Raw genomic sequence first — 22,674 nt, 5'->3', positions numbered from 1 at the left:
CCTGGATCTGTAAGTGTACCCTGAGGTACACTCACAGAGTTTGGAGAATTTCACGCCATACCATCATCTCTTATTGGGACGGTACTGGCAGAAAAGACGTGTCTGGGGGGCAGTGTACGCTACGCTACCCCCAGACACGTCACCGGATGATGAGGAGGATGAGGATGAATGGAGGCAAGAAGGATTCCCCCTATTCATCCTCACTGGCTGCTTCAGTGTCGGAGGCAATAATAGCGTATGCGTCCGACACCGAAAACGCCCTGGGGGCCATCTTTATACGGGGATTAGTATATGGGGTATGTAAATGTGTAATGTATTGTAGTGTAAAACTTTATTTTGTGTAGTGTGGTGTAGTGTAGTGTTTTTTACGTGTTTTTTTGACAGTAAGAAAAAATATCCCTTCGCCAAGAAAGGAGCTGCTGATAAATGCCGCACTTATGTGTGCCACTTATCAGCAGACAGTGGCGGTAGGATATAGGATATAGGGGTAGGATATAGGATATAGGCCCCTACGCCAAAAAGGAGAAGTTGCTGATCAGCACTCAGCGGCGTTAGGGCGCAAAAAAATAAAAATAAAAATTGGAAAATAAAAAATAAAAAAAAAATCTTTTTAACCCAAAGCAACTGATCAGTGAATGATATTCACTGATCAGCCGCTAGGGGGCAGTAGAGCGACACTGCCGGAGATTGCCGAGACCTGCCGAACCCGAGGACCCGAGCGTTTCCGAAGATTTCCGACGCTGGACGACCGAACCCGGAAGTGAAGCGAAGAAGACGCGAACCGCAGATCTTCGCTCCGGACGCCCAGATCAGGTGAGTATGGTACACCTGCACCACACACACCTGTTCTGCACCCCTCAGCTACCTAGCTGAGGGGTGCAGAATCCGACAAAACTGTTTTTTTACAGTTTGATCGCCATGATGGGCCGGCCGGTAATGGCCGGCCTATCACGGCGATCGTGGGAGTGGCATCGGCGCCATCTTTCCCCAGTACACTAATGGCGATTGGTGCTATCTCGGACAGCACCAATCGCCATTGCTTTCCGGGTCACCGATGACCCGGAAAGCTGTTTTCAGCTCCTATATGCTATATGTATACTTACGCCCGATGTCGTTAAGGGGTTAATAGAAATCCCAAGGAGCTGTTTAAATTCCTAACTGTAGGTCTAAGGTGAGTAGCGTTTTTTTTTTTATAAACCTGCAAGATCATAGTCCACTATGGATGAGATTGGAACTTTTGAGTGTAATGGGTTTTAATCCCACATTAAGCCTTGCGAGGAGAATGTCCAATATTTTTACAATATTGGGATGATCAAGATCGGGGGAAGCACCTAGGAAAGAAACCTATACAGTGGTACCTTGGTTTAAAGCGACTCTGTACCCACAATCTCACCCCCTGACACCGCTTGTACCTTCAGATAGCTGCTTTTAATCTAAGATCTGTCCTGGGGTCCTTTCAGCGGGTGATGCATGTTCAGACAGGAGAAAATGTTCCAGTGGAATTCTGAATGATGAAGAGGGGGGGGGGAGGGTTGGTGCAAAGTTAGGGCACAGATATTCTAAGCCCCGGTTGTTTGGCACGGGCTGTTTGTTAGGACAATAACTGCATCACCTGCCGAACGGACCCCAGGACAGATCTTGGATTAAAATCCGCTATCTGAAGGTACAAGTGGTTTAGGGGGGTCAGATTGTGGGTACAGAGTTGCTTTAAAGGGTAACTTGGATTAAGAGCTTTTTGCAAGAAGAGCTCACAATTTTTCAAAATTGTACTTTGGTTTAAGAGTTCACTGCACTGATTGGAAGGGGGTGTGGGGGAGGGGAATGGTCTGCATAGCGTGGTCTACAGCAATGCTCTTGCTGTAGACCACCTCACCTTCCAAATCAGGAGACAGGACTGTGGAGGTAAACTCTTCATAGCTGTAACCCCTCTCTCCCAGACAGAGAGCGCTGCTATACTGCGCCCACATATGTCCTGCTCATTCCTTCATGCTCCTTGCAGTCTCTATCAGCCCTTGTGTTTCCCATCCTCTCCACTCCTGCTACAATGTGCGTGTACTCACACTCAGCTGTATAAAAATATTTTTGTCACTGTTCTCCTGCACAGCTCTGTGATTCTCACTTCCTTGCTGAACACACACCCCTTCCCCATTGCTGTCATGTGACCACACAGACCTCTGACAGCAGCCCTGCTTCTCTATTCTAGCCTGTTGTACTACACTACTGCATTATTAGGATCTGCAGCTCCATCCTGTATCTACAAACTGCTGCTGTTTCTTCCAGTTTATGCTCTTACTATACATTATACTCCACATGCCGACGGCTATACTGTACAGCAACTTATAATGACATAGCTGTTTCTGAATATTTGTTTCATTTCTTTTACACGTTATTTAGAATAAAAAATGTGGAACCAATTGTCTGCATTTCAATGATTTCTTATGGGAAAATATTCTTTGGTTTAAGAGTGGATTTGAACTATAAGTGCGGTCCCGGAATGAATTATACTCGTAATCCAAGGCACCACTGTATTTTAAAATAGATAATTTGTGACAGGAACTGTCTATGGGTATTTGCTGCTGCTCTAAACTAGAGATGAGCAAATAGTTAAATATTCGATTCGAATAGCTCCCGATATCCGACTATTCGATCGAATCCCATTATAGTCTATGGGAGAAAATCTTTGAGAATCCTTGGGACCTGGAAATCAAGATTAGAAAGTGATGCAAACACCTCTGGAATGCATCTGGGAAAGCAGGGAAGCAGTATTACAGGGAACTGTATTACCTGGGTTAGCAATCCCCCGCAATAATGCCGAATTCTGTAATAGTTAATATTTTATTAATAAAACAAAGTTTCGTTCTAAAAAAAAGTTATTTTCGTTGTTCAATAGCTTAATTAAAACGAATCCATGCTTTTGCAATTAAATATACTGTTAATAAAAAAAAATATATATATATTTATTTACAGTATAATTGCAAAAGTATGTATTCGTTTTAATTAAACTATTGAACAACGAAAATAATGTTATTAGAACAAAAATGTTTTATTGAGACTTCCGGTTCCGGAGCCATGCTGTAGGGACGTGTGGAGACACAGCTCCGTACCCACCGCGCCTGCTTACCTGCTTTATACACGCACCACCGCATCTACTGACCCCAACCGTAATCCCGTCGTGCAGGGGAAGATATATGGACCGCTTTGTGCACGTCATGGCCCCAAAAAAACAAGGCAAGTCCGCGGGCAAAGCCGTGAAGGAGAAGGCGCGCGGCGCCAAAATGGCGGACAGGCCACAGACTGCTGACTCCAGGGATGGCTCTCCCTCGAGATCGGGTAATGAGACCTCAGATGGTGAGGATGTCCCACACCTGGACTATGAACGACTTGCATCGGCGGTAGCTAACCGCCTCTTGCCGACGATTCAGTCTACACTCACTACTACCGTGACGGCCACTTTAAAAAAATTGCAAGCAGAGGTCACACAGCAGGGCGGACGCCTGGATGAGGCAGAAACCCGTATCTTACAGCTAGAAGAAGGTATGGATTCACTTGTTCCCACATCAAGGGATCTAATTGCTGACAACCATAGACTGTGGCATAAAATCCAAGACATGGAAGACCGCTCTCGGCGGAACAATCTCCGGGTTATAGGAGTCCCGGAAATGGTGGCCCAACAGGATCTTGTGACGTTGTGTGAAGTTACCATACCTTCCCTACTGGGTTTGTCCCGTACTTGCAAAGTAGAACGGGCACATAGACTGGGGGCTGACCCGAGAAACCAACCTAGTGGAGTGTCGCAGCCAGCTCTCCGGCATCGCTCCAGGCCACGCCAGGTCATTGTACGGTACCTGGACTATTCTGACAAAGCAGAAATCTTACAGACATTCAGACGCCATGGTGATGGGATTTTATACGACAACGTGAAGCTGCTGATTTTTGCAGATTATTCCGCAGAAACTACTAGACAACGTAAGCTGTTTTCCCCGATCTGCTCCATGCTCTATAAGAGGAAGATTAGATTCGCTCTACTACACCCAGCCACACTCCGGGTATTCCATCAAGATGGCTCGTTTTCAACGTTCCGATCCCCGGATAAAGCCAAAGAAGACCTGGGTCTCTATGATGATCCCCCAAGGCCAGATGGGACTGGACCCCCTCGGCGCCAGGCTTCCCTTTCACCTAGACGACGCAGAGGGTCACGGGCCTCTCCGCCATCGGAGGGGTCAGAGTGGTTCTCTGCTCCTAAGGAACAGCGTCGTAGGAGATCCTCCCTGCCACCTTAAAGCCCTCGAGATCTCGGAGAGGGATGGAATTGTGGCCAGGATTTCACAGGAGGGTGACTATTAAGCCATGTTTGCGTTACACTCAGTTTAGCTTTTATGTATGTTCTTGCATTACATATTTACATAGCCCGGGGTAGCTACTGTCAGCTCTGAAATTGGCGGGTGCGGTGGGAGGAAGCTAATAGTTCGTTGATATGACGATGTCACTGCCCTACGTCATGGAAAGAAGAGAAGTCCATGGACGCCGCTCTCTGGTCGCTGCCCAAGTGGATTGGCCGCCAGAGCAGCTGGTCTGGTTACCTATGTTGGGGGGGAGGGGGAGGGATTGTTGGGGATTTGTTGGGTGGGAACAGGGTGGGTTGCTCGCTGAGGGAGGTTTTTCCTCTGGTCTCCATAGATATGAGATCCACAGTGCTCCAGGGTGATGTTGCGCCTGCTTTCCTGGAATGTCAAAGGGCTTAGGTCACCACAGAAGCGGACCATGGTCCTCAGATATCTTCAGAAATTTAAACCTGACGTGGTCCTACTGCAGGAGACCCATTTGGGCGAAGAAGATTTCTTCCGCCTTAAGAAACTATGGGTACAGGATGTCTATGGGTCCCCTGCAGTGGATCGCAAAGGTGGAGTAATAATCCTAATTAGTAGAGCCTTTAATGGAGAAATCCTAGGCTCTGATCATGATATGGAAGGCCGCATATGTTCTTTAAAGGTGAGACTATTATCCGAAGACGTGGGGATTTATAACATATATGGCCCGAATGGGAATAATAACATGTTTTATACTATGCTCACCTCCCGACTCCTTGCTGACCCTACGCCCCACAAATTGGTAGCAGGGGATTTCAATGAGGTAATGTCCGTTGCCGAAGACAGAACGAGTAGTCGTTCCGCTTCTGCGCCATTGCCCCAAAGATCTACTCCTTTAGAACATTTGACCCATAACGTGGGACTGTCTGACACGTGGAGATACCTACATCCTGATTCACGTGAATTTTCTTTTTACTCAGCCCCCCATGATTCCTGGTCCAGGATAGATTATATTCTGTCCTCCCAGTCCTTCCTACCTAAATTACTGTCCCATACTATAGAGGAAATGGTCATTTCTGACCATGCTCTTCTGTTAAGTACTTTTGTAACAGAGCTGCCACGTGGTAGTGACTTTATCTGGAGGTTCCCGATTGGACTAGCTAAAGATGATGAATTTAAAGTTTTACTTAAGGGCTGGTGGTTGGAGTACGTTACCCATAATGCGGCTCATGCTGATCAACCCCAACTATTTTGGGATGCAGCGAAGTCTGTCCTGCGGGGCCGTATTATGGCGTATAAATACTCCCTCCAGAAGAAACTTGCGGTTAACATCAGCAAATATAGCACCGATCTTCGGGAGGCTTATACCCGCTTCCAGGAGGCCCCGTCTGACCTGACAAGAACAGCTTGGCAGCAGACACGCGCTGACTATGAGGTGTGGATGGAGAGGAAGGAGGCACTAAATAGATCATATTTTGATGCTCTCCTGTTTCGCCATGGCAATAAGGCTGGCCGTATTTTGGCCAGATTTGCTAGGGGCCCCCTTCCTCACCATCGCATTTCAACACTGCTAACCGACAGGGGAACAACACATAGCCATCCGAAAGAAGTGGTATCTATCCTCCAGGGGTATTACCAAAAACTTTACTCAACCCCCACCTCTTCCCCTGTTGGAGATGCGGCCTCCTGGTTGACTTGTAATTTACCGTCCCTGTCGGAGGAACAAATTTCCTTTCTTAACTCCCCGCTTTCCTTAGAGGAATTATCAGGGGTCATTAAACACCAGAAATCGCACAGGGCTCCAGGCCCTGATGGATTTTCTGGTGACTTCTATAAAATCCTCAACCAGGAAATTTCCCCTACCTTGTTGACACTTTATAACACTTACCTAGACGGTACCCCCATACCTGGCCCGTCTAACACTGCACACATTAAGGTGCTTTTAAAACCAGGCAAGGACCCAAGACTGCCGGGATCCTACCGCCCTATATCTTTATTGAATCTAGATCTAAAAATAATCTCTAAGGTCATGGCTGACCGGTTATCACTGGTTATGCCAGATCTTATTTCACCGGCCCAAGTAGGCTTTATTAAGAATAGGGCGGCCGTCATGAATATAAGAAAGGTGCTGGCGGTCTTAGATGAGGTCAGATTTCGCCCTCAGGATCATCCATCCCCAGCTCTCCTGTCCATTGACGCTGAAAAAGCGTTTGATAGCGTGAGCTGGGGATGGATGATGGAAGTGATGGGGAGGATGGGCTTTACGGGCTCCTTCCTAACATACATATATTAGGGGCTTATATAGTCATCCCTTTGCTAGAATTCACTTACCTGGCTTCCTTTCTCCATCTTTTCCTCTCTTTCGGGGCACACGCCAGGGGTGCCCGCTGTCCCCATTACTATTTAATTTGGCAATAGAGCCCCTCTCTAGAAAACTTCAAATGGCGCCAGACATAGCGGGTGTGAAGATAGGAGCAGGGGAGGTTCGGGTAGCACTGTTTGCTGATGACCTTCTCGTCTTCCTGGATGACTATGTGAGGGACACTGACACGGTGTTCAGATACTTGGAGCACTTTGGTAGTCACTCGGGCTTTAAAGTTAATGTTGATAAAAGTGAACTATTGGCCCTGTCCTCCAGGTCCTCGGGTGGGTCGTCACCAACTAGAAATGTGCCAGTTAAATGGGCACCTTCCTCAATTACTTATTTGGGGATTAAGGTGGGTAGGGCAGCAGGGTCCTTATACTCTCTGAACTTTCCCCCAATAATTCGAAAGGTCCTCGGGGATCTTCAAAGATGGTCAAAACTACCACTCTCGCTACTGGCCCGTGTCTCACTATTGAAAATGATGGGTTTTGCCAAACTCTTATACCCGTTGCAGACAGTCCCACTGCTCCTTAAACATACGGATGTGTCACTTTTGACTAAGGCGTTCAGCTCTTTCATATGGGCCTCAAAGAGGCCACGGATAGCGTTGAAGAAATTAACTCTCCCCAAAGACAAAGGGGGACTTGGCCTCCCTGATGTGCGCTTCTATAATCTAGCCTGCATGCTACGTCATGGGATAGATTGGATGAAGGGCACGAGCTCCTATTCTAATTATGAGTTAGAATCCCAGTTAGTAAACCCTTGGTCACTGAACAGCCTGCTCCATACAAAATATGGCGCTCTACCGGCCATGGTTAAACAAAGCCTCCTATTGAGAGACACGATCAAGGCCTGGCAACACAGTCGGAAACTTTTGGGTCTCCCGTTTCTGGTTAGTGCCCATATGGAGCTTTGGAGTCACCCAGAATTTTCCCAAGGCCAACAAAACTCTATGTTCAGGGCATGGAAAGCAAAGGGCATTAAAGTGGCGTCAGATCTTATACACGCTTCAGAGAAAAGATACCTATCCCCTCCCATCTGGTCACTTTCTTGCTTTTAGACAGATCCATGGGTTTTTAGTATCTAGATTGCGAAATTTACAGAATGAGCTGACGGCTAATCCCATCTCTACTTATATTTGTACCTCTACGTCCACTCATTCTGTTTCTTTCTTGCATAATACTTTACGCCATGCCGCACTTGGAAAAGTTGAAACAACACTGTTTAAATTTTGGGAAAACAAGCTGTCTCTCCCTGAATTGTCAGCTCAAATTCTTAAAGGCTGGAGCACGGTAAAAACAGCCATCATATGTGAAACCTGGAGGGAAACACAGTTTCGTATTCTGCACCACGCCACCTATGGGTTTACCCTCCCGAGAACCCCAGGGCGTCCTGACCGGATCATAGCATGCCCGAATTGTGGCGAACCTAAAACGGATCTTTACCATGGGCTGTTTACTTGCCCTCTGGTCAGGACATTCTGGGGAGATCTGGTCTCCTTACTTCGGGACAAACTGCATGTGGATGTCCCAGTAGACCCCTGTTTGATGATACTTCATATCCCTCCAGGGGAGGGTAGGATGTCGCTGCTGATACATACTTTCCTTGTGGTGGCAAAACGCTGTCTTTTGTCTAGATGGTTGGTCCAGGATATGCCCACTGTTGGACAAGTGATACAACAGGTTAAACACTATCTACGCATGGAACAGTTGGAGGCTGAGCCATCTAGGGAAAAGAGGGCTAGGCCCTTCTTCACAAAATGGAAAAAGTTCATAACCTCTTTTCTAGATCCCACTGAACGCCAAAAGGTGGTCAGGCCGTTCCGTAACACTAAATGGTATCTTATGGCGGATATTGCTGGCACCCTAGGTGCCCTACGTTTACCTGACTAGAATGTTGACATAGCATAAGTGGAGGGAGAGGAGAACCTCTGTTGCGAGTTGGGGTTGGTCGGGGGGGGGGTTATATAGATTGTTATAAGATTTATACTGTTTATCTAGCCGACGGGAGAAACATGTTGTTCCTTCCTTCTATTGTATATCCTGTATTGTATAACATTTGAAAAACCTGAATAAAAATGATGTTTGAAAAAAAAAAAAAAAATGTTTTATTAATTAAATATTAACTACTACAGGAAGCTCTATTGCTGGGATAATAAAGCCCTTAGGCGACCCTGGGCGTACCCGTACGTCCAGGGCCGCCTCCCCGCATTCAGAGCGGGGCCGTGCGGCGGCCGCGCTCTGAACCACCCCGGTCCCGAGTGCCACTTTTTGCCCGGGACCGTGGGTATTAGCGGGCACGGTCCGATCGCCGTGCCCGCTAATAAAGTAATCGGATGCAGCTGTCAAAGTTGACAGCTGCATCCGATTACCAAATGCAGCTGTTCCCTGGTATCTAGTGGGGAGGATCGCTCCTCCGGGACATTGTCCCGGAGGAGCAATCCACACATCTTACCCCTTCTTGGGTCATCGCCATAATGGCGCTGATCCCGGGTCAGCACTCGATTGCTTTCGGCTGCAGCAGCCGGAAGCAATCAATGTGCCTATCTCATGGATCTGTGCTGCACATCTATGCAGCACAGATCTCAATGAGAGATCAGTGCACTTATACTCAGGGCTCCAGATGGCGACCAAAATGGTCGCCAATGCGACTGACATCTTGCAAATGGCGCCCAGATTTATTAATCTGGGCGCCATTTGCGACTGGCCCCGGCGGCGCGCTGTCTCTTTAAGGACTTCCGCCTTCCGCACGCTGCGCCGAATCACGTGGCGCCTCTGCGGCCGTCCGTCCAATGAATGACGGACGTGCTGGATGACGTGTGCGGGGACACGCTTCTCCAGTGACGTCATCCAGCACGTCCGTCATTCATTGGACGGACGGCCGCAGAGGCGCCACACTCCTCCAGCGCTTCTCTCCCGCCTCTCCTCACCCGGCGCCGCGGTTCTTCAAGTTCACCCCAGCGGCACCAAGCTTAGATGGTGGGTGAGTACAACCGGAGGGACGGCAGGGGTGGCGGCCGGCCAGTAATGTGTGTGGGGGGACCGAGGCCTGGGCGGGGGATTGAGGCTACTCGCTCATGGACGAGATCGCCTCTTGTAGGGGGCGGGGCTACGAGGCTGCAGGACATGGAGGGTTCGCTGCTGAAATGGACCAACTACTTGTCTGGTAGGTGCTGTGCTGCAGCCAGGGACTGGAGCTGGCGGGGTTATAGATACAAGTGCGGCTGTGGGCATCGCTGGGGTGGAACTTTATTTTTACAGGTGGAGAAATCCTTTTTGTAGGTGAGCTGGGACTTGTAGTTCTTTGTCGATGCAGCCTAAGAATGACATAAAATATAGCATGCTTCTGTATAGGCGTTTCCAAATCTATGGCCCTCCAGCTATATATAGATTGCACAGTACCACTTCCCTCAGTGTGTATGTATAGACTGCACAGTACCACTTCCCTCAGTATCTGTATGTATATACACTGCACAGTACCACTCCCCTCAGTGTCTGTATGTATAGACTGCACAGTACCACTTCCCTCAGTGTCTGTATGTATATACACTGCACAGTACCACTTCCCTCAGTGTCTGTATGTATATACACTGCACAGTACCACTTCCCTCAGTGTCTGTATGTATATACACTGCACAGTACCACTTCCCTCAGTGTCTGTATGTATATACACTGCACAGTACCACTTCCCTCAGTGTCTGTATGTATATACACTGCACAGTACCACTTCCCTCAGTGTCTGTATGTATAGTCACAGTACCACTTCCCTCAGTGTCTGTATGTATATACACTGCACAGTACCACTTCCCTCAGTGTCTGTATGTATATACACTGCACAGTACCACTTCCCTCAGTGTGTATGTATACACTGCACAGTACCACTTCCCATATACATTGCCACAGGGGCTACATGTCATCGGCTGCCGGGGGCTCTATATATATATATATATATATATATATATATATATATATATATATATATATATAGTAGATCATTGCCGGTAAGATGGCAGCTGGCTGAGGGAACACACCGGCAGCAGGGGGGTATATAGTTGTCAAGTTGCAAGTTTCCATGTTGAACGTTTTCAAACTAAGAAAAGAAAGGATCTAAAGGAGGAGGCTGCTACCGTGGCCTCTGCACACAGTAAGTCCCATTTAACATAACATTAATTTTACATGTTTTAAAATGTTGGCGACCAAATATTCTATTTGGCGCCTAAATTCTTCAGGTTAGGAGCCAATGGCTCCTAGGTAAATTTTTTAGTCTGGAGCCCTGATACTAGAAGCCCCCCTTGGGGACTTCTAGTATAAGTGTAAAAGTTAAAATAAAAGTGTTGTTATTAGTAAAAAGCCCCTTCCCTAATCAGAATCACCCCCCCTTTTCCCATGTTATAAATAAAAATAAACAAAGAAATAAACAAACATGTTTAGTATCGCTGTGTGCGTAATCGCCCGAACTATTAATTAATCAAATTCCTGATCTCGCACGGTAAACGGCGTCAGCGCAAAAAAATCCCAAAGTGCAAAATTGCGCATTTTTGGTCGCATCAAATCCAGAATAATTGTAATAAAAAGCGATCAAAAAGTCATATATATGCGCAATCAAGGTACTGATAGAAAGATCACATCATGGCGCAAAAAATGACACCTCACACAGACCCATAGACCAAAGAATAAAAGCACTATAAGCCTGGGAATGGAGCGATTTTAAGGAACATATATTTTCTTTAAAAGGTTTTAATTTTTTACAAGCCATCAAATCAAATAAAAGTTATACATGTTACATATCGTTGTAATCGTAACAACTTAAGGAACATATATAACGAGTCAGTTTTACCCAAGGGCGAACGGAGTAAAACCCCTCCCCCCCCCCAAATAAAAAAAAAACATTTTTTTTTTTCAATTTCACCACACATATAATTTTTTTCTGGTTTCCCGGCACATTTTAGGCAAAAATTACATCTGCCATAGCAAAGTACAATTAGTTGCGCAAAAAATAAGGGCTCATTTGGGTCTCTAGGTGGAAAAATGCAGGCACTATGGCCTTATATACACGAGGAGGGAAAAACGAAAACGCAAAAATGAAAACTGGCTGTGTCCCCTAAGGGTTAAAGTAAAGTATTAATTGGTACATTGAGCTTTATTATCGGCAATAGGTTTTGCTGGCAATAGAGCTTCCTGTAGTAGTTAATACTTAATTAATAAAACACATTTTCATTCTAATAAAGTTATTTTCGTTGTTCAATAGCTTAATTAAAACAAATACATACTTTTGCAATTAAATATACTGTAAATAAATATATATATACATTTTTTTATATATTTATTTTTTTATTAACAGTATATTTAATTGCAAAAGCATGGATTCGTTTTAATTAAGCTATTGAACAACGAAAATAACTTTTTTAGAACAAAACTAGTTTTTTTAAATTAAATATTAACTATTTCAGGAATCAGCATTATTGCCGGGGATCGCTAACCCTGGTAATACCGATCCCTGTAATATTGCTTCCCTGCTTTTCCAGGGAGCAGTAAACTTTATTAAAACGGATGCGTTTTTTTGGACGCACAATAAAGTACTGTTGACACTACTTTTTTGACCGTTAAAAAAAAACGGATCCGTTATATGGATGCTGAAAACGCAGTGTGAACCCAGCCTAAGTAAAGTTAATTTAGATTTGAATATTCGATCACATATTCGATCGAACTCGAATCTTTCAAATACTGTAGTATCCGATCGAATACTATTCGCTCATCTCTACTCTGGACACTTCTTGACATGGACAGAGGTGGCTGCAGAGAGATCTGTGTCAGACTTGGAAAGAGTGAGTATGTTAATTCTTTCAGTGGAGAGCAGAGGCGCATGAAAAATCCCATTGAAGCAATAGGACAGGCAGAATCTCTGGCGGACTTCACTTAATTCAGCCTATTTTGCTCTAAGGGAAGAGGCCCCTAAATAGAAGTAATTTACAAATTTGTACAACTTTGACACCTGGTGATTTGAATTTTTTATTATCTGTTATCTATATTGGGGGAAGATCGCCCCATAGAAATGAACTGTAGAATCTCCACAATGCACACACAGGTGACATAATTAGAGCTGCGTGTCTCCCCAGCAATGCACAGGTGAGGGAATTAGCCTCAGCCAGAGCTATAGAGACATAAATGTGCAGATCCAAAGCATCACAGTCACAGATATGACAGCCAGGCCTGTTGGGAGCTCACAACAAGAGGTTTGGGGAAAAACAGACCCATAGAAATAACTGGTAGAATGTTCTGGAGATCAGATTTTACCTCACAAATATGATTTCAGTGTCTGACCACACACAATAATGGTAGTTGGGACAGTATACTGAAGCCTTAGCAACCACTACGATTACAACTTTCATTTTCAAAGGGAGCTGGAATCTAATTGGTTGCTAGGGGTGGCTGCCTCAATTTTCTTTTACAATTTTTTCAGTGAAAACATCTCTCATTCTGTCTTCTGCTCTTTGGGCACTTACCACAGTTTTCATAGCAGGACCGTTTCTGCCAAGAGGCGGAATGAGGATTCCCCTTCAAGTGGTGGATTCTGAGGTCCCTGAGGGGGCGGCACAATCCTGCCCTGTCATTTAAGTTTATTCATTGATAGCAGCTGCTTAGGCTGGGTTCACACTAATGCTGCGTTTACACGGAACGATTATCGTGCGAATTTGCATGATAACAATTGAATTTGAATGATAATCGTACGTGTAAACGCAGCGAACGATCGAATGAAGAACGAGAAATCGTTTATTTTGATCTTACAACATGTTCTAAAATCGTGGGTCTACCATTACAGGGGGCATTCTCTAACATTACTGCATTTGATCAAGGGAGGTGAACTATAACGCATGGTGAGGGATAGGGTGATGATGTGAGTCCCATGCTTTATTGTTCATCATTATCTCACTTCTCATGCTTTATAAGTCATCACATTACTGCCCCTTGAGATAATCAACTACAGTGATCCCTCAACTTACAATGGCCTCAGAATAGCATCATAACTTGAGGCTCGACTCAACAAACATCTCTCATTCTGTCTTCTGCTCTTTGGGCACTTACCACAGTTTTCATAGCAGGACCGCTTCTGCCAAGAGGCGGAATGAGGATTCCCCTTCAAGTGGTGGATTCTGAGGTCCCTGAGGGGGCGGCACAATCCTGCCCTGTCATTTAAGTTTAGTCATTGATAGCAGCTGCTTAGGCTGGGTTCACACTAATGCTGCGTTTACACGGAACGGTTATCGTGTGAATTTGCATGATAACGATTGAATTTGAACGATAATCGTACGTGTAAACGCAGCGAACGATCGAATGACGAACGAGAAATCGTTTATTTTGATCTTACAACATGTTCTAAAATCGTCGTTCACAAAAAATTCGCAGATCGTTCCATGTAAACAGTCGTACACAAAAACGTAGCTGACCCTACTTTTGTGTCCGTTAAAAAAAAGATCCATTTTGATCCGTTTTTTTTTCTTTCTACAATGGAAGTCAATGAAAAAATGGATCAAAACGGATGCACACTAATGCATCAGTTGTTTGCTTAAAACGGATGAAAAAAACGGATTGCAAAAACGTAGTGTGAACCCAGCCTTAGCTGCTGTTACAGGACCCAGGTATTAAGTGTGGATCCCGACTGCCCTATCTGAAACTAAAACTGTGCAGAGCTGTGTGTGCTGTCCTGTGCCCCCCTCCTCTGTGCTGCGTTTCCTGTGCCCCCCTCCTCTGTGCTGCGTTTCCTGTGCCCCCCTCCTCTGTGCTGTGTGTCCTGTGCCCCCCTACTCTGTGCTGTGTGTCCTGTGCCCTCCTCCTCTGTGCTGTGTGTCCTGTGCCCCCCTCCTCTGTGCTGTGTTTCCCGTGCCCCCCTCCTCTGTGCTGTGTGTCATTTGTTCCCCTCCTCTGCATCATTAGCTCTGCCTCCTAAGGTCCTGACCCTCCACTGCCTCCTAGGACTGTGTAATATATCTGTCAAGCCAGGAGACAGCACATCACACAAAGTTTTTGTAAGAGTGTGTGTATTATAGAGCTGATATATATGCTGGAGTGGGTATGGAGTGTCTCTTAGTTTAGTTACACTCTGCTAGGGGTCTCTCTGCCACCACTCAGCTGTCCTCGGGGGTAGGTTGGTGACGGCTATTAGAGGTTCTTTGTAGAAGGATGTATTGTGAGAAGAGATGATCAAACATCAGGAAATGTTAGGTTCGATCGAACTTGAACCTTCCGAATTTGATTCCTGATGACTTCCCCTTCCGTGGGGAAGGTAGAGACTGCCCGAGTACCGCCTGGAAAACAAGGATACAGCCTATTACCTAGGCTGTACCCCTGTTTTCAAGGCGGTACTCTGGCAGTCTCCACCTTCCCTAAGGAACAGGAAGGCATCGGGAATCAAATTGGGAAGGTTCAAGTTCGATCAAACCTAAAATTTCCCGATGTTCGATCATCTCTAATTATGAGTAGTGCTATTAGGTCATCACTATTAGGATGCTCTTTGGGGGTATGTTATTGTACTAAGTGGGTCTACCATTACAGGGGGCATTCTCTAACATTACTGCATTTGATCAAGGGAGGTGAACTATAACGCATGGTGAGGGATAGGGTGATGATGTGAGTCCCATGCTTTATTGTTCATCATTATCTCACTTCTCATGCTTTATAAGTCATCACATTACTGCCCCTTGAGATAATCAACTACAGTGATCCCTCAACTTACAATGGCCTCAGAATACCATCATAACTTGAGGCTCGACTCAACATACAATGTTACAGAAAAACTGGTAACTGGTAACACCCCAGTATTAGTGAAGTGGATGCAGAGTATCCCCTCCCTACAGTACAGAGTGATACTACATGTCATGTACTGCTCTCTACCTGTACCATAATGAGCTGCTCTTTTGAGCACCAGGTGAGGATGGCTTTATTTTATTTTTCTGGGACCCTGTGTGATCTGTACATGACCCTGAGCACACTCCAATATTCTACATAGAAAGTAATTTACAGCTTCCAGTAGCACTTTCTGACTGTTATATGTAAGGACGTGCTTTATCCATATTAGCTGCTTGTTTTCCTTAAAATTTTCATTTTTTTCTCATTTTGGGATGATGTTTCAGAGGTTCAGAACCAAATACCAGTTTTCCATAGAGTTTTGGTCTCAACATACAATGGTCGTCCTGGAACCAATTAATATCGTATGTTGAAGGACCACTGTATAAGGCACAAAGGCGGGGGGCAATGCTGGTCACATAACTAGTAGAATTATATTTAAAGCTATCACTCCAAGATATATAACTTACTAAAATAGCATTATAACTAATAGTTCTGGCTTCAGCAAGTTTTTCATGATTAACAACTGACAGGAACTACAAAATGTGTATTGTCTACACCTCCTCAGCTTCTCCCTCTCTTTGTTAGACACATCATTCTTTAAAGTCCCAGGATGCATTGCTTACCTTCCCCCTGCAAGTTCCCCACCCAAAGCTATTGCAGAACATCTCACTTCACTGCAGACTTTTGCACAATCATTAAGTTTCTGCAATCTGATGAAAGGAGGCTGCTATCTCCTGAAATGTGTTATTGCTCTTTATTTTATGGAAATTTAACAGTTTTTTTAGGGTGCCTTTACACAGACAGATTTATCAAGCCAAAACCAGGAACAGACTATAAACAGAGAACAGGTCGTAAAGGAAAGACTGAGATTTCTCCTCTTTTCAAATCCATTCCTGACTGTGGCTTAAAGGGGTAGTCCGGCGGGGGGGGGGGGGGCATTTTTTTTCCTGACACCAGGGAGTAGGTGGCTGAGGGAAACGACGTCCACTCACCTCCCCGGGTCCAGGGGCGGGTCCCGCATCGCGGCGCTCCGGTCCCCGGCCGCTTCCTGGTGTCTGATGCGGACCCGAGACGTGACGTCGCCTCAGCCAGTCAGGCGGGATCCGTTTCAAGTCCGCTCAGATCCCGCCTCTGTCACTGACTGGTGTCAGGAACAAAAATGCCCCCCCCCCCCGCCAGAGTACCCCTTTAAAAAAATCTGTCAGATAAATCTGTCTGTGTTAAGGCACTGTTTAACTATTCTGTGCAGATATCTTGTGGCAGTGCCAAGACCACCTACTTTACTTCTCTTCTCTGGATCTACATAGCAGCCCCATTCCGGGGAGTATCCCGATACATGACTGTCCAGCCAGCAGCCTGTTCAAGGACCCTCCTGTTACCCCGCTACCTGGGGTTATACACAAGGTGACAGCCCACTCACACTGCTTGTTTTGACCTTTTTTCTAACAGGATTACATAAGGCTCCGTCCTACTCGTATTTTCTCTCTACATCTGACACAGAGGTCAGTGTATTGTAAGTGTATTTTCACGTGGGTATATAGTGTGCATCTGTTTATGTCCATATTCTTTACTGTAACTGTAATAAACATATTAGAACAGAATTACACCTGGCATATTTGTTTTTTACACAATGGGGAAATTTATCAAGGGCTTTGCGCCTATTTTTAGGTTAATAATTGGATTTTTCGCCCAGTTTTGGTCTAAGTTCTATTTACGATCCAGTATTCGATAGGCGAATATTTTTAAGATGCGACTTTTTTTTTTATCTGCCTGTTTTGAGTATTCACCCAAAAAGTGCGCATAATCCAGGATTAGCGCCCAATTTATCATTTGCGACTTTTTAAAAAGTTGCACAAACAGGTGCAAGCATACGTCTGGTCAGTACCAGGTGAATATGCTTGCGCAATTTTTGTATTTGTGCGACTTTTTACGTAGATTTATTTACTATGGCAGTGCTACATGTTAATAAATCAGATATTGGAACAAAATTCACACCAATCCCTATTAGAATAGTTGCACACATTAGACTCCTTAGTAAATGTCCCTCAATGTCTGCAGTAGCAGTGTGGTGGATGAGATTTAAAAGGTCTCGGGGTGCGCAGGTGGACCCCAAAATATATGGCTGGGAATTGCTAATAAAACTTTGTTTTGCAAACACTTGTTTGTCTCTGTTGCCATGGCAACCAACTGCCAAGGTAGTTTAGGTGATGTCATCAAGGCTGTGCCGACATATACAGCTGCCAGAAAGGCTAGCAGTTTAGTTGCAGCCAGGCAACCAGGCAGGTAGGTAGAAAGGTAGGTGCTGTTCAAACTGTTTGATTTGGATTTCTTGGAGGGCAATGTATGCTTTTGCATACTGCTGCAGGTGGGAGAATTAACTATACATTTTCTTTAATAAAGTTACTAATTTGTAGCTATCCATCTATAGACAGATAAGCACAGAAACAAACAGATGGCATCTACTTGCTCATGATCAGGTCTCCATCATGTCCCCATCCCATCCACGTCTGGGAAAGCTGGCATCCAAGACGTGAAAAGGGATAAAGGTGGTTACATAGCCATGGTCATAGAATAAAACATTCTTGCCTTGCAGCTTCAGTCCTGCAGCCCAAGATGGCGACAGCCATGGCCACGTAGAGGAATAAGCACTCTCCAGAACCAGCCTTCCCTGAAATCAGCCAGCGGCTCCCTGAGCTCCTGCCAGAATCCATCTCATGTCCACAGAGCTCACCTGGGTGTTTAAAGCCTCAGATTCAGGCAGGGACCCCTGTATTTTTTACCTTTTCACAAAACCTTCCCATTCTACAAGAACACTTCATTACAGCTTTCAACTTCCTAAGGGTATGTTACCACTACAAAATATGTGGCAGAATTTCAAGCAGAGGCCATGCAGTGGACTCAGCTTGAAGTTTCACCTGTCCCAGAGACATGTCAATTTGTGGGTAGATAGCAGATTTGTTTGAGTCTGAGGGACAGGTGGAACTTCAAGTGGAGTCCACCACACGGCCTTCGCTTGAAATTTCACCAAAATATTCCTTAGTAGGAACATACCCTAAGAGCCCACATCACAGTAATCCCTAAAGCAAGAATTATTACTCACCGATAATTCACTTTTCATAAGCTCCTCATGACATAACCACAATGGAGGATGTCAACCTTGACCCTATCAGAAACAGGAAATCACAGAGGTTAAAAGGGCACTTCCCACATTCCCCCTCAGTGTAATTATAACGAAACCATACAGGATCACACACTAATAAGGGTGGGAAATCGAAGGGTGCTGTCATGAGGAGCTTATGAAAAGTTAATTATCGGTGAGTAATAATTCTTGCTTTTCACTGCGTCCTCATGACAGCACCACAATGGAGACATACCAACTTAGACTTTCATGGAGGGACAACCGCCTGGAGTACTTTTCTCCCAAAAGCCAGGTCCTGAGAAGTGCCAATATGCATACGATAGTGTTTGAAGAACGTGTGGGGTGAAGACCACGTGGCTGCCTTACAAATTTGTTTGAGGGATGCTGATCTGGCTGCCCATGAAGCTGCTGTGGCTCTGGTAGAGTGCGCCTTTAGACCTGTAGGGGGATCCTTCCCCACTGTAGTGTAGGCTTCACAAATAGCTGTCTTGATCCATCTTGCAATGGAGCTCTTTGTTGCTTTTTTGCCCTTGTTGGGGCCTTGGAATTGCAGTAGGAGATTCTCATCTTTCCTATGTTCTTTAGTAACTTCCAGATACTGGATAATAGATCTTCTTACATCTAAATTATGAAAAAGTTTTTCTCCTTCATTCTTTGGATCACTACAGAAGGATGGGACCACAATATCTTGGGATCTATGGAAGTCTGTGACGACCTTCGGAAGAAATGAAGGGTTTAATTTGAAAATTATTCTGTCCTCTAGAATAGTACAAAACGGCTCCATAATAGATAATGCCTGAAGTTCCCCAACTCTTCGGGCCGTAGTTATGGCTATTAGGAAAGCAGTTTTAATGGTGAGGAATTTTAGGGAAATTTCGTTAATTGGCTCAAAAGGCTCTTAAGAAAGACCGGACAGCACTATGTTTAAGTCCCAGGGAGGAGCTAAGTTTTTAATTTTGGGCTTCATCCTGGCTACTGCCCTAAAGAAGCGTCTTATCCACCTATGGCCTGCTATTTGGGTATCATATATACAACCTAGAGCTGACACTTGGACTTTTAGAGTATTTATGGATAATCCTGTATCCAGACCATCTTGCAGGAAATCTAAAATTCTGGGAATATCAGGGTGGAGCATATAAAGTGGAGAGTCACCACACCAAGAATAGAATTTCTTCCATTGTTTTAAATAGATAGAAGAGGTGACTTCTTTCTTGTTTTTTTTTTTTAGCAAAGTCTCTATTACTTTGTCAGATAGCCCTCTAGCTGAGAGGAGGGACTTTTCAAAAGCCATGCCGCTAGGTGCAAACTTGCCAGATTTGGATGGCACAGAGGACCTTGGGTTAACAAGTCTTCTTGTAGAGGAAGAAAAAATGGGCCCTGGATGACTAGAGACTTGAGGAGACTGAACCAAGCTCTCTTGCGCAACATTGGGCTACCAGGATCACCAAGGTTTGGCTTGCGTAGATCTTCTGAAGAGTCCTCGCTGTCAGTGGGAATGGAGGAAATGCATATGCCAGCTTGAAATTCCAATTTTGTTGAAGGGCATCCAGTGCATCCGGGTGATCCCGGGGATTTAGAGAAAAGAACTTCTGTGCTTTTTTGTTGGACCTTGAAGCAAATAGGTCGATCTTTGGACAACCCCATTTCTCTACTAAGCTGGAGAATATCTGGGCATTTAGTTCCCACTCTCCCGGGAGGACCTGATGGCGGCTTAAATAATCTGCCAGTATGTTGTCCGTACCTTTGAGATGGATTGCGTAGACAGATGACACTTTACGTTCTGCCCAGGAGAATATTTTTGCTGTCAATCTCTGAAGAAGAGTGGATCTTGCGCCCCCCTTGGTGCCTGAGATACGCCACAACTGTTGCATTGTCTGATAGGATTTTGATATCTTTGTGGACCAGAAGGGATTCTGCTGCCTTCAGCGCTTCCCATACTGCTCTCAGTTCTTTGTAATTTGACGATTGTTTCTGATGAACTTCCTACCATTGACCTTGGAAGTGCAGACCTTGAACATGCACACCCCATCCCCAAAGACTGGCATCCGTAGTGACCTGGACTGGCCACTCCGGATTCCAGCAAACTCCTCTGGTAAAGTTCTGTTTGGTCTTCCACCAGATGAGGGAAGATTTGACCCTTAGGAGAATAGTCATCTTCTTGTCTATGGACAAAGGAGATCTGTCCCATACTTGAAGTATGTTGGTCTGGAGAGTCCGAGAGTGGTGCTGACACCAAGGCACTGCCGGAATGCATGATGTCATCAGAACTAATAGGGACATCGCTTTCCTTATTGATATCACCGATTTCCTTCTGAACTCTTCCACCTTGGATATCACCGCTGTAACCTTTTCTCCCAGTAGGGATGTCATCTGGGCTCTGGAGTCCAGGACCATGCCAAGGAATTTCTTCCTGTGGGAGGGAACAAGATCCGACTTGGAGAAGTTTATTATCCATCCTAACTTCTGAAGATAATTGAGGATCAGCTTTATGTGTCCTGAGAGGATGGATGGGGATGGAGCAATGAGAAGGTCGTCCAGGTATGGGACTACAGTAATGTCCTGTAATCTCAGGTTTGCTACTGCTTCCAACACCACCTTCGTGAATAGCCAATGGGCTGAGGATATCCCGAATGGGATTGCTGTAAATTGGAAGTGATGAGCTAACTGAGATGATTGTATCACAAACCGGAGATATTTCTGATGTGAGGGGTGTATGGGGATATGAAAGTAAGCGTATTTCAGATCGATTGTAGCTAGAGCTGCATTCGGGTAAATCAGAGGAATGATGGTTTTGAGCGTTTTCATCTTGAACTTTTTGTATCTTAAGTACTTGTTTAGAGGTTTCAGATTTATTATAGTTCTGAATGTCCCGTTGGGCTTGGGAACCAGAAAAAGACTGGAATAATGCCCTAGTCCTATCTCCTCTGGAGGGACTGGGATTACAGCTCCTAGATTCAACAGCTCTTTTACCCTGTCCATCAGTTGGTCTTTCATTTTGTCTGATTGATAGTGGGTAACTTGGAATTTTGGGGGAGGAAGAGAGGAGAAGTCCAAGAGGTACCCTTCTCTCAAGATGTTTAGAATAAACTTGTTTTGAGTGACTTTCTCCCAGTGTATTATAAAGTGAGATAGTCTTCCCCCCACCTTGATGGAGTCACTTGTCCTTCCCCTCAGAGGAAGGGTTGAGGAGAAATCCTCTTCCCTTACCTCCTTTGGAGTAGGACCAGCAGTCAGATTTGTCTTTGCCTTTGCAATCCTGCTTTTTTTGTGTGTAGGGACAAAAAGGTTTTTTACCTTTTTGTTGGTTCGAGTCGGGAAACTTCTTTTTCCTGTCAGCCGCTTTTTCCAGGATTTCTTCCAGGTCTTGGCCAAACAGGAGCTTACCCTGGAAAGGGAATTGACAAACTTTATTTTTGGAAGCTACGTCTACCTGCCAGTGTTTAAGCCAAAGGGCTCTTCTAGTGGCGTTAGACAATGCTGGAGACTTAGCAGCCATCCTAATGGTTTCTGCTGAAGCGTCAGCCAAGAACCCGGCTGCCATTTTAAGCATGGGCATGGTAGAGAGTAGTTCATCTCTAGATGTTTTGCCCTCAATATGAGCTTCTAATTGTTCAAGCCAGATGTGTAAGGATGTTAGGTGTTAGGGTTTAAAATCGCAGTGGAGGCTTCCCAAGACTTCCGCAGGAGCCACTCCATTTTCCTATCCATGGAATCTTTCAACTGGGAGGCATCCTCAAATGGCAATGGTGTTTTCTTAATTATTTTAGTTACTGGTATATCTACCATAGGGGTTGTAGACCAGGATTCAGAATCAGTTTCATCAAATACAAATCTGGACTTAAATTCTTTCGGAACCTGGAGCCTTTTTTCTGGTTCTTGCCATTCAGAAAAGATCAGATCTTTAATATTCTCATGAATGGGAAATACCTTTCGTTTTTTTGGCTTTAGACCTGCAAACATAGCATCTTGTGCTGATAATGGTTGCTCAATGTCCTCTAATTCCATTACTGCTCTCACAGC

The sequence above is a fragment of the Dendropsophus ebraccatus genome, chromosome 7 (assembly GCF_027789765.1).
Source record: "Dendropsophus ebraccatus isolate aDenEbr1 chromosome 7, aDenEbr1.pat, whole genome shotgun sequence".
In the NCBI taxonomy this organism is placed as follows: Eukaryota; Metazoa; Chordata; class Amphibia; order Anura; family Hylidae; genus Dendropsophus; species Dendropsophus ebraccatus.
This window is presented reverse-complemented; position numbering follows the sequence as displayed.